Source organism: Rhineura floridana, chromosome 7, assembly GCF_030035675.1.
Source record: "Rhineura floridana isolate rRhiFlo1 chromosome 7, rRhiFlo1.hap2, whole genome shotgun sequence".
Classification (NCBI taxonomy): Eukaryota; Metazoa; Chordata; class Lepidosauria; order Squamata; family Rhineuridae; genus Rhineura; species Rhineura floridana.
In genome coordinates this window covers 143,229,262-143,244,143 of record NC_084486.1, presented here as the reverse complement: position 1 = coordinate 143,244,143, position 14,882 = coordinate 143,229,262, and the positions used below count along the sequence as shown (strand labels likewise).

General features: G+C 42.4%; 1 long non-coding RNA gene and 1 other non-coding gene across 2 annotated transcripts; one reads left to right on the top strand and one right to left on the bottom strand.

Moving 5' to 3' along the window:
• Positions 1-665: 665 nt before the first annotated feature.
• LOC133389544 (uncharacterized) lies at positions 666-8,781 on the bottom strand. The gene is made up of 3 exons (XR_009764127.1): positions 8,644-8,781; positions 2,232-2,366; positions 666-1,075 (listed from the first exon to the last, which is right to left on the bottom strand). It is a non-coding gene; the product is annotated as an uncharacterized LOC133389544 (long non-coding RNA).
• A 548-nt stretch (positions 8,782-9,329) lies between these two features.
• Positions 9,330-9,448, top strand: LOC133389910 (5S ribosomal RNA). Its single transcript, XR_009764217.1, has one exon. It is a non-coding gene; the product is annotated as a 5S ribosomal RNA (ribosomal RNA).
• The last annotated feature ends 5,434 nt before the right edge of the window (positions 9,449-14,882 follow it).

The window sequence follows — 14,882 nt, the reverse complement described above, 5'->3', positions numbered from 1 at the left end:
GTGGCAAGAAGCCAAATGACCTTCCCTTTCATAGTCAGGCTGCCCTCATTTTTTTAAAAAGACAAGAGATTATTCCATTTCCTCCTAATAGGGTCCCTGAATTGGAGACTCGTAACACCCATTATGTCACTCAGATATTACATTACTTTCTTCCCCCCCACTTTTATTTTGCAGCTGATTATTATGGCAATAAGGCTGTTCTTTTTCTAATTGCATCTTCTGTGTTATTGGGGAGGGGTTGGGGGTGGGGGTGGCATGACCAGTTCATTAGATGCCTCCACCACAGTGTGATCTGGCCAAAGATCTTAGCAGACTTCAGTGCAGAATGGAAAAGACACAGAGATACATATCAGTCATAGTAATGAGCAAATTCAAAGTGCAGGAAGTAGAAGGGAGCACAAGCAAGCAGAGCTGATCCTACCGTTAGGCATGATAAGGTGGTGCAAAGGAAGGGAGGAGAAATCTGTTTTAAACAGATTTATATACCGATTTTGGCAGTTCCAGACCGATAGAGCATTTCCTGCGTCAGACCACTTCTTGCATCGAGCGCCCGCTTATGCCCCAGCTTGCACATTGTCGGGTTTTGTGTTGTGTTTTCTTTAATCCAACTAATTAATTAAATATAAAATCAGACAAACACACATTTTATTTATTTATTCTATTCATTCATTCATTCGGTTCCATTTATGAATCGCCTCCCATAAACGATTTCAAAGCGATTTCAAAACAAGAGTATCAACAATAAAAACAATTCCATATGTAAAAACTATTCCATATGCACAAACAATTAAAAACTCCATATATAAAAACAATTAAAACAACTTTCATATGTCAAAATAATGTCAGCTCTAATACAGATGCACACTGGGAACTTTATCTCCACTTGCTGAAAAAAGAAAGGCTTCGAAAAGCGCCAAAAAGACAACAGAGATGGCATCCGTCTGATGTGTAAACAGGAGAGAGTTCAAAAGGGTAAGTGCATATGAGTCTGAGTATATAGGGTGTGGTCTGGAGGCACGAGGCCACCACGTTGCTGGAGATCACCTAGAACCCACAAGCATGCCTCCTTGAGTTCCTTGATGAAAGAATGGTGGGATATAAATAGAAGAAAATTAATAAAATAAAAATAAGAGTTAAGCTGCATGTTGTACTATATTTCTGCAGCATATTTTTACACTTATTTTATACAGTTATATGCATTGTTGTATGTATCTATTTGCTGGTTATTTTACAAAATCTGGACTACCTGTATATATACATAAAATATGTATCATATTATATGCATAACATTATGTATAATAATTGTTTGTATTTTTAGCAGAAGGGGGGGCTCGCTTCCTGCTGACTAAGAAGCAAGAGAGGAATTTTAAAAGATCAGTGAGGATACGCTCAACACTGAGATTTTCAGAAAAATCCCATCCCCTAGTGGAGTACCTGACAGCAGTTTTGCAGGCTATCCTTAAAATGCATCCAGTTGTCAGTTATGTGCACCACAATTCTATACATGTTTTGTTCTGAAGTTCAATGTGATTTAGTTGTTGTGCATAGGATTGCACGCCTTTGTTATTGGATTGGACATTAGACTGAAAAGTCTCTTGGGATCCCTTCCAACTCAGGGATTCTTGACTCAAAGATTTCTGAGAATGGATTTTCTTATTAGTCAGGGACTTCTAATGAAGCTGAATGTATGGAATTGGCTCACACAAGAGGCAGCAATGGCCCCCAACTTGGATGGCTTTACAAGAGGGTTACACAAATTCATGGAGGCTATCAATGGTTACTAACCCGGATACATCTATGTTGTACCTCCAGTGCCGGGAGGCAGTATGTTTCTGAATTCCAGTTGCTGGAAACTGCCGGAGGGGAGAATTCTGTTGTCCTTAGGTCCTGCTTGAGGGCTTCCTATAGGCATGTTGCTGGCCACTGTGAAAACAGAATGCTGGACTAGATGGGCTTGATTCCAGCATGCTGTTTATGTTCTTAAGTCAATTTGTCTAATCCTCTTTGGAGCCTTCCAAGCTGGTGGCCATCGTTATATCTTGTGGGAGTTAACTCCATGGTTTAACTATCTGCTGTGTGAAGAATTTATTTGCTTTTGTCTATCCCGAACCTTCCAGCTAGCTAGGAACGAACCAACTGAGACAAAGCTGAACAAAACAATCTTGTGAGAAAAGAAATCAAATTTTAAATAAGTCAGTAACAGAGGGAGGGGCGGCAGCTGTTGCACGCACCACAAATAAAATGGAGAGGCAAAGAAGCCGTTCTGCAAGGGAGCATCAGCCTCGATTGCTGCAGAGATGCTTTGCTCCATTCCTGTTTCTTCTCCTTCTGTTCACCTCTTTCACCTTTCCTTCTACATCATCCATCTGTGCCAGACAAAAACAAGAAGTTGAAAAGCGTTAATGCAGACTCTGGGTTCTTTCTCTGCAACGACAGCACAGCTTCTACTGGATGAAGAGTTGCAGATCTTGGATTGTGAAATGATGGATGCTTACACTGCTGGGAGTCTAATGAAAGTCTCAGGTCTCGTTTGTTTAAAAAATATCCAGGGGGGGGGGGAAGACTCTTCAGAGAAGGGAAAAGCAGAGGAGCTTCTTTGCAAGATGGAAGAGATTGCCAAAGCATATCGGACCATCCTTCCATCTCCTTGAAGGCCTTCTCTGAATGTTTTCATCTTCCATGCAGCCCCCATGATGTTGTCATCTACCAGGAGGTGAACGTGATGTCTCTATATACAGAATCACAGAAAACGAGTGTGAGTGATCAGGGGTAGGGGAGATATTCATCTCAGTTGGCATTCAGAGGTGAACCTACTTAATTTGCGCTTTTTCTGAAACAATATGCAAACCAAAACATGGCCATTCATTGAAATTCACACTTCCCCAGATTTTGCAATGCAATTCTCTAGCCAAGTAATTTGTACAAGAATGCTTATACTCGGGAAGTGTGGGGAAATGCATATATTCGTGAAAATAACATACAAAAATGCATTATATTAGGGAGCATTGCATTGCAAAAATGTGTATATTTGGCCAAATTGCCTACAATCATGTATATTAGGAAAAATTCACAAAAAAATGCCGACGGATTTTCATGAGGGCTTTAAAAATAAACAAACAGCAAACTGACACAGAAATATGGAGAACTAAACTTACAACTGAAAAAACAAGAAGCAGAGAGAAACTGAAATGGACAGATTAGCCCATCCCTACATGTGCTATTTGGAGGAAGAGCCATGGGGGAGACTTAGCATCAGCCTTGACCAGAGGGATGGCAACCCTGGACTTAGTCCTCAGTGGGGACCGGGACCTGGTGCAAGATGTAAGTGTTGTTGAACCGACTGGGAGCAGTGACCACAGTGCTATTAAATTAAACATACATGTAACTGGCCAATTGCCAAGAAAATCCAACACGGTCACATTTGACTTCAAAAGAGGAAACTTCACAAAAATGAGGGGATTGGTAAAAAGAAAGCTGAAAAACAAAGTCCAGAGGGTCACATCACTCGAAAATGCTTGGAAGTTGTTTAAAAACACTATATGAGAAGCTCAACTGGAGTGCATACCGCAGATCAGAAAAGGTACCGCCAGGGCCAAGAAGATGCCAGCATGGTTAACGAGCAAAGTCAAGGAAGCTCTTAGAGGCAAAAAGTCTTCCTTCAAAAAATGGAAGTCTTGTCCAAATGAAGAAAATAAAAAAGAACACAAACTCTGGCAAAAGAAATGCAAGAAGACAATAAGGGATGCTAAAAAAGAATTTGAGGAGCACATTGCTAAGAACATAAAAGCCAACAACAAAAAATTCTATAAATACATTCAAAGCAGGAGACCATCTAGGGAGACGATTGGACCCTTGGATGATAAGGGAGTCAAAGGTGTACTAAAGAACGATAAGGAGATTGCAGAGAAGCTAAATGAATTCTTTGCATCTGTCTTCACAGTGGAAGATATAGGGCAGATCCCTGAACCTGAACTAACATTTGCAGGAAGGGATTCTGAGGAACTGAGACAAATAGTGGTAACGAGAGAGGAAGTTCTAGGCTTAATGGACAATATAAAAACTGACAAATCACCAGGCCCGGATGTCATCCACCCGAGAGTTCTCAAAGAACTCAAATGTGAAATTGCTGATCTGCTAACTAAAATATGTAACTTGTCCCTCGGGTCCTCCTCTGTGCCTGAGGACTGGAAAGTGGCAAATGTAACGCCAATCTTCAAAAAGGAATCCAGAGGGGATCCTGGAAATTACAGGCCAGTTAGCTTAACATCTGTCCCTGGGAAACTGGTAGAAAGTATGATTAAAGCTAGATTAACTAAGCACATAGAAGAACAAGCCTTGCTGAAGCAGAGCCAGCATGGCTTCTGCAAGGGAAAGTCCTGTCTCAGTAACCTACTAGAATTCTTTGAGAGTGTCAACAAGCATATAGATAGAGGTGATCCAGTGGACATAGTGTACTTAGACTTTCAAAAAGCGTTTGACAAGGTACTTCACCAAAGACTTCTGAGAAAGCTTAGCAGTCATGGAATAAGAGGAGAGGTCCTCTTGTGGATAAGGAATTGGTTAAGAAGCAGAAAGCAGAGAGTAGGAATAAACGGACAGTTCTCCCAATGGAGGGCTGTAGAAAGTGGAGTCCCTCAAGAATCGGTATTGGGACCTGTACTTTTCAACTTGTTCATTAATGACCTAGAATTAGGAGTGAGCAGTCAAGTGGCCAAGTTTGCTGACGACACTAAATTGTTCAGGGTTGTTAAAACAAAAAGGGATTGCGAAGAGCTCCAAAAAGACCTCTCCAAACTGAGTGAATGGGTGGAAAAATGGCAAATGCAATTCAATATAAACAAATGTAAAATTATGCATGTTGGAGCAAAAAATCTGAATTTCACATATACGCTCATGGGGTCTGAACTGGCGGTGTCCGACCAGGAGAGAGACCTCGGGGTTGTAGTGGACAGCACAATGAAAATGTCGACCCAGTGTGCGGCAGCTGTGAAAAAGGCAAATTCCATGCTAGCGATAATTAGGAAAGGTATTGAAAATAAAACAGCCGATATCATCATGCCGTTGTATAAATCTATGGTGCGGCCACATTTGGAATACTGTGTTCAGTTCTGGTCGCCTCATCTCAAAAAGGATATTATAGAGTTGGAAAAGGTTCAGAAGAGGGCAACCAGAATGATCAAGGGGATGGAGCGACTCCCTTACGAGGAAAGGTTGCCGCATTTGGGGCTTTTTAGTTTGGAGAAAAGGCGGGTCAGAAGAGACATGATAGAAGTGTATAAAATTATGCATGGCATTGAGAAAGTGGATAGAGAAAAGTTCTTCTCCCTCTCTCATAATACTAGAACTCGTGGACATTCAAAGAAGCTGAATGTTGGAAGCTTGAGGACAGACAAAAGGAAGTACTTCTTTACTCAGCGCATAGTTAAACTATGGAATTTGCTCCCACAAGATGCAGTAATGGCCACCAGCTTGGATGGCTTTAAAAGAAGATGAGACAAATTCATGGAGGACAGGGCTATCAATGGCTACTAGCCGTGATGGCTGTGCTCTGCCACCCTAGTCAGAGGCAGCATGCTTCTAAAAACCAGTTGCCGGAAGCCTTAGGAAGGGAGAGTGTTCTTGCACTCAGGTCCTGCTTGCGGGCTTCCCCCAGGCACCTGGTTGGCCACTGTGAGAAGAGGATGCTGGACTATATGGGCCACTGGCCTGATCCAGCAGGCTCTTCTTATGTTCTTATGTTAATTTGAAGCACTCCAGCAGGTCCCAATCCAGATAAAATTTCCACCAGCCAATTGGCCAGCAGAGTAAAATAATTTCCATGGTGGTCAATGGGGAGCGCTTACTCTCCAGTAGGGGTATTGGTGGAAGCCGGCTTTTGCTTTTCATAGAATCATAGAATCATAGAGTTGGAAGGGGCCTTGTAAGCTATCGAGTCCAACCCCCTGCTCACAGCAGGAAATCCACAGCTAGAGCATCTCCCGCAGATAGCTGTCCAGCCTCTGCTTGAAGACATCCAGCAAAGGGGATCCCACCACCTCCCTAGGCAGTCGGTTCCATTGCCAAACTGCCCTTACTGTCAAGAAGTTCCTTCGAATGTCCAATCTGAATTTACACTCCTGCAACTTAAAACCATTAGACCTAGTCCTACCCTCTGGGGCAGCAGAGAACAAATCTGTACCCTCCTCTATGTGACAGCCCTTCAGGTACTTAAAGAGTGCAATCATGTCACCCCTCAGCCTTCTCTTCACCAGACTGAACATGCCAAGTTCCTTCAACCTTTCCTCATAACACTTGTTCTCCATACTGGCTATCATCCTCGTTGCCCTCTTCTGAACCCGCTCCAACTTGTCTATATCTTTCTTAAAATGAGGCACCCAGAACTGAACGCAGTATTCCAGATGAGGCCTGACTAATGCAGAATATAGTGGGACTATTACTTCCCTCGACCTGGAAACTATAGCTCTGTTTATGCAGCCCAAAACCGCGTTTGCCTTTTTTGCCACAGCATCATACTGCTGGGTCATGTTCAACTTGCGATCCACTACAATTCCAAGGTCCTTCTCACACGCACTACTGCTAAGCCGGGTATTTCCCATCCTGTACCCGTGCATTTTGTTTTTGTGGCCTAAATGCAGAATCTTGCATTTGTCTTTATTGAATTTCATTTTATTAATTTCAGCCCAATTTCCTAGTCTATCCAGGTCCCTTTGGATTTTATTCCTGTCTTCCATTGTGTTAGCTATCCCTCCCAGTTTTGTATCATCCGCAAACTTCATAAGGCTTCCCTCCACCCCGTCGTCTAAGTCATTGATAAAAATGTTGGCCCCTGCACATGGCTGCCGCCTCCTCTGCGGCCGCCCCCTCCCGCTGGCTTCCCAGGATTTGGATTGCTCTGTAAGTTGGTGCTTTCACATGTTATGGCTACTTACGTTTCTTCTTAACCTACTTCTAGACCCCAATTCCAATGTGACAGTGACAGCCACTGAAAACCACTCACAGGAAACATAAGAAGCTGCCTTATATTGAGTCAGTCTATCCAACTCGGAATTGTCTACTCTGACAGGCAGTGGCTGTCCTGGCAAATGGTCTACCACTGAGCCATGGCCCTTGTCGGTGGCTTCTGTCACCTTTGTAAAGAGTGAGCCACGTGGTTTGGCATGACCGCAGTGTGGATGGCAGCAGGAGGCTCAGCTAGAGAGCCTCAGAAAGGAGACCTTTTGACATCTTTATTATTGTGCATTCATAATGATTTGTGCTCATGATAGTACCAGGGAGGTTATACACGATCCTACTTTCAGTACTGTTTGTGCCTACAACAGTTTCAGGGCAGACTACCACTTCAATTCCAGAGCTTGGAAAAGTTACTTTTTTTGAACTACAACTCCCATCAGCCCAATCCAGTGGCCATGGTGGCTGGGGCTGATGGGAGTTGTGGTTCAAAAAAAGTAACTTTTCCAAGCTCTGTTCAATTCCAATCAGTGCATGGCCTGTAGCATCCTGCCAAAATCCTCTAACATTTTACACCATAAATGTTCTGGGGGGTTTCTTGTTCGGCTTTTGTTGCTCTATAGAGCAAGAGTGACCCTCTGGACAGCAATGATGGAGCATCATTTGGGAAGCATTGCAGAACTAAAAACGCAGAATGATGTGTGGATGGTCCAGTTGAAAACTATCACTAATGCATTACTATTGTATCAATGACATCCTGTAGAATACACCTGCAAAAAAGCCCCACCAGTTTGGAGGGGACCATCAACAGTCCCAACAACTGGGAGAGGTATAATAAATTACGCAAAATAAGCAAACATATGCAGAAATACCCAACTTATTCAAATCACAGCATTTGGTTTCTCTTGAAGCAGAATGTGGATGGGAGGGGCAGGGGCAGCACAAAATATAATAATAGTTTTAAGTGCTGCCTACATTTCATTAATTGTCACCCAGTTGATGGACCAAGTGTGTTTTCTGTTGCTCCAGTCTAACCTACCTGACAGGGTTATTGTGAGAATAAAATGGGGAAAGGGACAAGCATGCATGCTTCCTTGAGCCCCTTGGAGGAAAGGTGGAATAAATAAATGTAAAAATAATAAAATGAATCAATGAGACCTTTGTAGACAGCATGCAGTATGTTAGCCATGATGACCGCAGGGCTCAAATTAAGGAACTGGAAAAACAGCTGCAGATCCAACAAGGGCTGGTGGCCACAGTCATGCATGTTTCGAGAGTCTTAACAAGTAGTAATTGCAACAGAATTGCCACATAAGCCAAAATTCAACAAGCATCAACAAGAATAATGAGGAACATTCCAGACAAATGCAGTCGTGATCTGTTGCATCCCTTTTACCAAAGGGCACGCCCCATGCACCTTTCACGGAATTACCAAAGGGCACACCCTATGTACCTTTCATTGAATTACCAAAGGGCACACCCTATGTACCTTTCATTGAATTACCAAAGCGCACAGCCCTATACCTTTCACTGAATTACCAAAGGGCACACCCCTGTACCTTTCACTGAAATCAAAAGTCCAAAGTCAAAGTGCAATGAACAGAAGGGTTCGGTGTAAGGGTTAGAATTAATCTTATGGAGTAAGTAACTCAGATGTCATGTGATCCATACATAAAAAATGTGATAGTAGCTCACCTTCTCTGTCCAGATGCAAAGGTGTCTGAAGGCCAGGTTATTTGAAAGATCGAGCCCTCCTTTGCCATGTAATTTTGTTACATTAAGATCAACAAATGCAACCCAGTTGGTCTTGCTACAGCCTAATGATTATCAGCTTGCAGTGACGCAGAGGTGGGTTTTTTCACTGGGGGCACTGGTGTTATGGAATGCACTCTCTGCTGAAATACGAGAAGCCTTATCTGTACTGGCATTCTGCAGGTTTTTGAAGACACACCTGCTTATACAGGCATTCCCTGTTTTAATTACTGTGTTGTTTTAATGGGATTGTTTTACTGGATATTTTAATTATGAGTGTTCATATTTTAATGTTTTAATGGGATTGTTTTATTGTGCATTTTAATTATGGATGCTTATATTTCAATGGTTGTGTAATTGGTTTTTATAGTTATAAACGATTTAAAAGCCTATTTTGGCAGCAAGTGGTACATAAATTAATTTCATCATCAAGGACTTTAAAAACACAAATAGAAAAAACAACCTCTGAACTATTTCCCAAGAAAGCAGATCAAACTTCTGGAAACCACATATTGCTTTGGGAAGTGTTAAAAATATACAAAGTTATGATATCTAAATATGAACATAAATGTTTTCAACATTTCAACATTTATAAAAATGCTTATTTTAACTGGTTGGTATTTAACACTGCCTATGGCCATACTACTCTGAACATGCCCAATCTCGTTTGATCTTGGAAGCTAAGTAGGGTCAGGCCTGGTTAATACTTGGATGGGAGACCACCTGGGAATACCAGGTGCCGTAGGCTTAGAGGAAGGCAAGGGTAAACCACCTCTGAATACCTCTTACCATAAAAACCCTATGAATATATATTCATAGGGTCACCATAAGTCGTAATCGACTTGAAGGCATATAACAACAATTTAACACTAGTCCTACTCAGAGTAGACCCACTGAAGTTAATAGACGTGACTAAGGCTGCAATCTTAACCCACTGAATTCAACAGGACTTCTGAGTAGAAATTATTAGAACTGCAGCCTAACTTAGGTCCTTTAATTTAAATGGGTCTACTTTGAGTAGGACTTAGTTGAATATAAGCTACTGAACTTAATATTTCAATAACTGACCAAGGTATTTCACCAGGGGTCATAGACAAGTGTAATATTCAATTCATTTCCCATCTAACCACCATATTAAGATAGCCAGATTTATTTAATGCTGGGATGGGGAACCTGTGGCCCTTTAGAGCTTGCTGGAGTCCAGCTCTCATCACCCACAGCCAGCATGGTTGATGGTCAAGAATGATGGGAACTGTAGTCCAGGAACATCTGGAAGGCCACTAAAAGTTCCCTACTCCTGATTTAATGAAAAGCCAGTGTAGCTGTTTCCCCTGTTGAATGTTCAGAGCTAAGCTGCTATAAGCTTCATTCTTTTTCACCCGTCAGACCTCAAGTATCTTGGATCCAGACGTTTGGCCATAGCCAAATATAAGCATTGCTTTCCTCACGAGACATCCGTTTAAGAATTTTTTTTAAATGTAGGAGGGTTGATTAAAAAGTAAACATGTGTTGCCTTTGGGAAAATATTTCTGGCCTTGAATTATGCACTGACAAATAAAGAAGATAATAAATAACCCTCTTTTCCCCCTCTCCTTTGTGTTGACTTACCTACATTAGGCTGATGAATAGGTCTCGGTAAGATGAAGAGCCTCTTTTTACTTTTAAAATATGAGCCCATGTACTAAACCTACACAAGCAAGAACACATCCAGGGCAGGCACTCTTTTCCAAAGAGAAAACTATATTTAAAAAAAAAATGATAAGAACCGCAACATTAACTGGTGGCATTTTTCTTTCATCGTTTTCGCAATAACTCCTGAGTTATCACACTCGTGTTATCCTTTGGATTAATGTGGCACATTGTATCTGTTTTATTTTTGAAATTCAGTTGGCGTCTCACAGTCAGTCTCGCCAGCCCAGTTGCTGGTGTGTGTGTGTGCTTTTTAGCCACTCCAGCTGTTGCAAGAATCATAAAACTTATTTATTGGCTCCTTAGGACGCCGTTTATCTTGACATTCGTTCCTTCCTATCTCAGCTGTTTCATCTCCCTCTGAGCCACTGGAGAACCCTGCTGCCATTGGGTCAACCTAGGCCAAAGCTACTCTGCCTAGACTGCCCTGATGCTAGACAGTATGACACAGAACTCACCCAGGACAAAATGGCGCCCCTCCCCATTCCACATACAGAAGCCAACTTCTCTGACAGCTGAATTTTACTTTAATTCTGGCTATGGGAGAGTGTCCTCCACTGCACTTGAGGTCAGGAGTCTAGTTTAGGGCATAGGCCATGTGGCATACCCAGCTCTGTCCTCAAACAGAGTGGAGCACCACCTGAGCCAGATGCCACACTTTGCCTGGTCCTGGTCTAATCCATATAAGCGTTATCCAAAAGCTAAACTACACAGCCCACCAGCTATGTGGAAACTGTTTTCCTCTGCAATTTCACATATCCATTGCTCCACCCACTTTTCACCTATGGCCCCACCCACCAGTGGCATATGGTCCAGAAGCTTGTCTATGAGAGAATGGGGCCATCAGGCTGAAAAAAGTCCCCCACTCGAGAAATCTATTGAGTTCAGTTCTCCAAGCTTCTCATTTTTCTAATTTTCAATTCAGTACTCCACATTTCCGCAATTATTTGCAATTTTTAAAAAACAAAAAAATCCTCATGCAAATTCATCAGCATTTCAGTGCAAATTTCCTAATAAACATATTTTTGTATGCAATTTTGATTAAGATACACATTTCTGCAAAGCAATTTCCCCTAATATATTGCATTTTTGTGTGTTACTTTCACTAAGATATATATATTTATGCACACTTTGCCACATGCACATGCATTTCTGTATGCATTTCTTGGTATTGCAAAACCCGCATTTTGAAGTATGAATGCGTTTCAGTTCACATACTGTTTCAAAAACTGTGAATTTTCTAGGTTTGCATTTAAATGTGTATTCAGCCTGATTTCTCCCCCATTCCAGAGCTACAATTCCCAGATTGGTTTAACAACCAATCCCTATTCCTAGAGAACTCTGGGAATTGTAGCTCTGTGAGGGAAATAGGGGTCTCCTAACAACTCTCAGCGCCCTTCACAAACTATAGTGCCCAGAATTCTTGGGGGAAGCCATGGCTGTTTAAAGGGTTATGACACTGCTTTAAGTGTCAGGTGCAGATGGGACTTAAACCTGGCTGGCTGATATATTTTCACTCAACCCAAGTACTCGCCCCCACCGTCCCCACACTGAACATGACCCCTTTCTAATCAAGTGTTCAGAAGCTTCCCATGAAGTTCCTCCAAGCAACTCAGGCAACCCCTGCTGTGCTAAATGCACCATGTGAATCACCCCTGATATACTGCACACTGAACCTAAACAGAAAGGGCCTTTTAATTTAGTAGATAACTAACAGGCTAACAGAATGTATCCAAAGGGTCAACTGCATTAGCAGCTGTAATGGACTCCAAGGCCAGTAAACCCTTAGGCAAAGACAACAGTCTAGGGGGAGGAGGAATTATTCTACATCTAGAGAACACTGTGCTGATATAATTCACATGAAAGAAGCCAAGAGTTTTGGGATCTCCTGATCACAGTTTGATGAATCCATCAATAGCTCCCAACAAGTTTCATTTACCAGTTTCATGGCGCTTGTTTATTGTATTTATTACAGCAGCTGAGCTGGTAAGAAATGCCACAGATCACAACTGGCATTATTATTTGAAAAAGCCAAATAATATGATGGGGAGCGCTGTGATGGTTGCAGATATTTTTTTAAAAGCATATATCTTTAGCAATGCCTGCCACTGGCATGACCCCACAGTCAGCCTGAGTGATATGGTCAGTTGATATCCTTGCTGCAGTAACAGGGCTTAAATATCAGCACAGTCTGACCCCTGTAACTCTCACCTTCCATTCTCAGTGCCAGGGTTCCATCCTAGAATGTATAAAAAGAGTACTTCTGATCATGTACAGAGTGTGTTTCTGTCACTACTGGGTATCCACACAGCCTAACCTACAGAAAATTTGTACAGCACAGTGATTACAGTGACAGACTAGGATTAGGAAGACCCAAATTGAAATCCCCCACTTAGCCATGAAGCTCTCACTGTGTGTCCTTAGGCCACACTACCACTCAGCCTAACCTACCTCATACGGTTGTTGTGAGGATAAAACAGGGCAGTGCAGACTAGGGTTGCCAGGTCGGAACCATCCAAAAACCTGAGAAAATGGGGGCGGGCCCTAGTGACGTCATGGGGCGGGCCCTAGTGACATCACGGGGCGGGCCCTAGTGATGTCACGGAGCGGGCCCTAGTGACATCATGAAGCATGATACATTGTATCAACCACGCTTGCGTGCAGCATACCATTCAAAAAAAAAAATTCTGATTGGAAATTAAAATAGAAATCTTACCTAAAAGAGGTCCAGCTGAAGTGACAAGGTCATTCCTTTTCACCATCTTAGGGAGTATGGATGGAAAATGGAAATGGAATGCCTTCAAGTCGATCCCAACTTTTGGTGACCCTATGAATAGGGTTTTCATGGTAAGAGGTATTCAGAGGTGGTTTACCATTGCCTTCCTCTGACTTTGGACACATATACTTTGGACACATAATGAGAAGACATGATTCATTAGAAAAGACAATAATATTGGGGAAAACAGAAGGGAGTAGAAAAAGAGGAAGACCAAACAAGAGATGGATTGATTCCATAAAGGAAGCCACAGACCTGAACTTGCAAGATCTGAACAGGGTGGTTTATGACAGATGCTATTGGGGTCGCTGATTCATAGGGTCACCATAAGTTGAAATTGACTTGAAGGCACATTAACAACAACAACTGAATTAAAGATACAAAAAAGGAAAGTGGAAGGTGTTTTATTTTATTTTTTACAGCCTGGAGAAGTGGTAAGTCAGGAATGAATGCATTTTTTTAATGAACAAGATAGCATGTTGAACTATCTTGTAAAAATGAACTAAGAGTGCTTGCAGCAGCTATGCTAATGCAGAATGAGCCAGTTGTTATCTGCATGGTGCTATGAAGTCAGTTGTATGTTAACTGTATGCTCATGCAACAGATGGTATAGCACAGTGGGGAGGAGAGCCTGGCTGGGAGTCCAGAGTCTATGAGTTTAAATCCCCGCTCGTGTCTACTGGATGTCAAGGGCCAGCTAAAGATCACCCCCACAGTGAGTGGCTCAGGGATTATGTGCCCTGCCACCTGTGGGCAAGGTGCATAGTCGCAAGGAGCCGTTTCCCCCAGCTGGCAGTTGCGGACAAGGAAGGGACTGGCTTGTGCAGCTGTGGCAAGCTGAGCAGGCCCTAGCCAGGTGGGGAGTACTAGCCTTAGATGGTAAACCGCCTCTGAATACCGCTTACCATGAAATCCCTATTCATAGGGTAGCCATAAGTCGGAATCGACTTGAAGGCAGCCCATTTCCATTTCCATGCATATAATTAAACAGATGCAGTCAAGTTTTTGGACTTTATTGTGATTGCTGGCCAAGCAGGATAGGGCTCATGGGAGTTTTAGGACAATATCTGGAGGATGCTACTTTGGCTGCCTTTGGGATAATAGATGGCAGCCTTAAGTCTGAAATGGTGTTTGGAATTCTGTAGAGACCAGCCAGTACACATTATGTCATAAGGCCAATTCTTAACCATTTGGCTGTGGCAGTTACCTGAAATTGCTCTTTCGTGGGCTCTCACAAACATCACCAAGCTTTTCTTTTAAAACAGACCAGCTTGTTTAAGTACATACAAAGAATAAAAAAGGAAGTCAACTGACAAGAACAAGACACTTTTTTTCTAAGCAAAATTGATCAAAGAAAAAAAGTATGCTTGTGTGTGTGCCTGTGCGTTTGTGTGTAACACACACACACACACTTACATGTAGCATAGAATCACAGAGCTAGAAGGGGCCTTTTAGTCCTTCTAGTCTAAGCCCCTGCTGGAAGTCCAAAACCCAGAACAAGATCAGGTCTGTTCGCTTAAATTGCCACATTAGAGACTTAATGAGACAACACGAGTCAGTTTAATGGGAACTTTCCCACAACAGGGTGACCATATGCTTAGATCTGATAGACCTGAAGCAGCTGACAATTTAGGGCAGACTTCCCCAGCTTGGTGCCCTCCAGATGTTAGCTGGTGGCAGCTGTATGCCCAAAGATATCTGGAAGGCACCAGGTTGG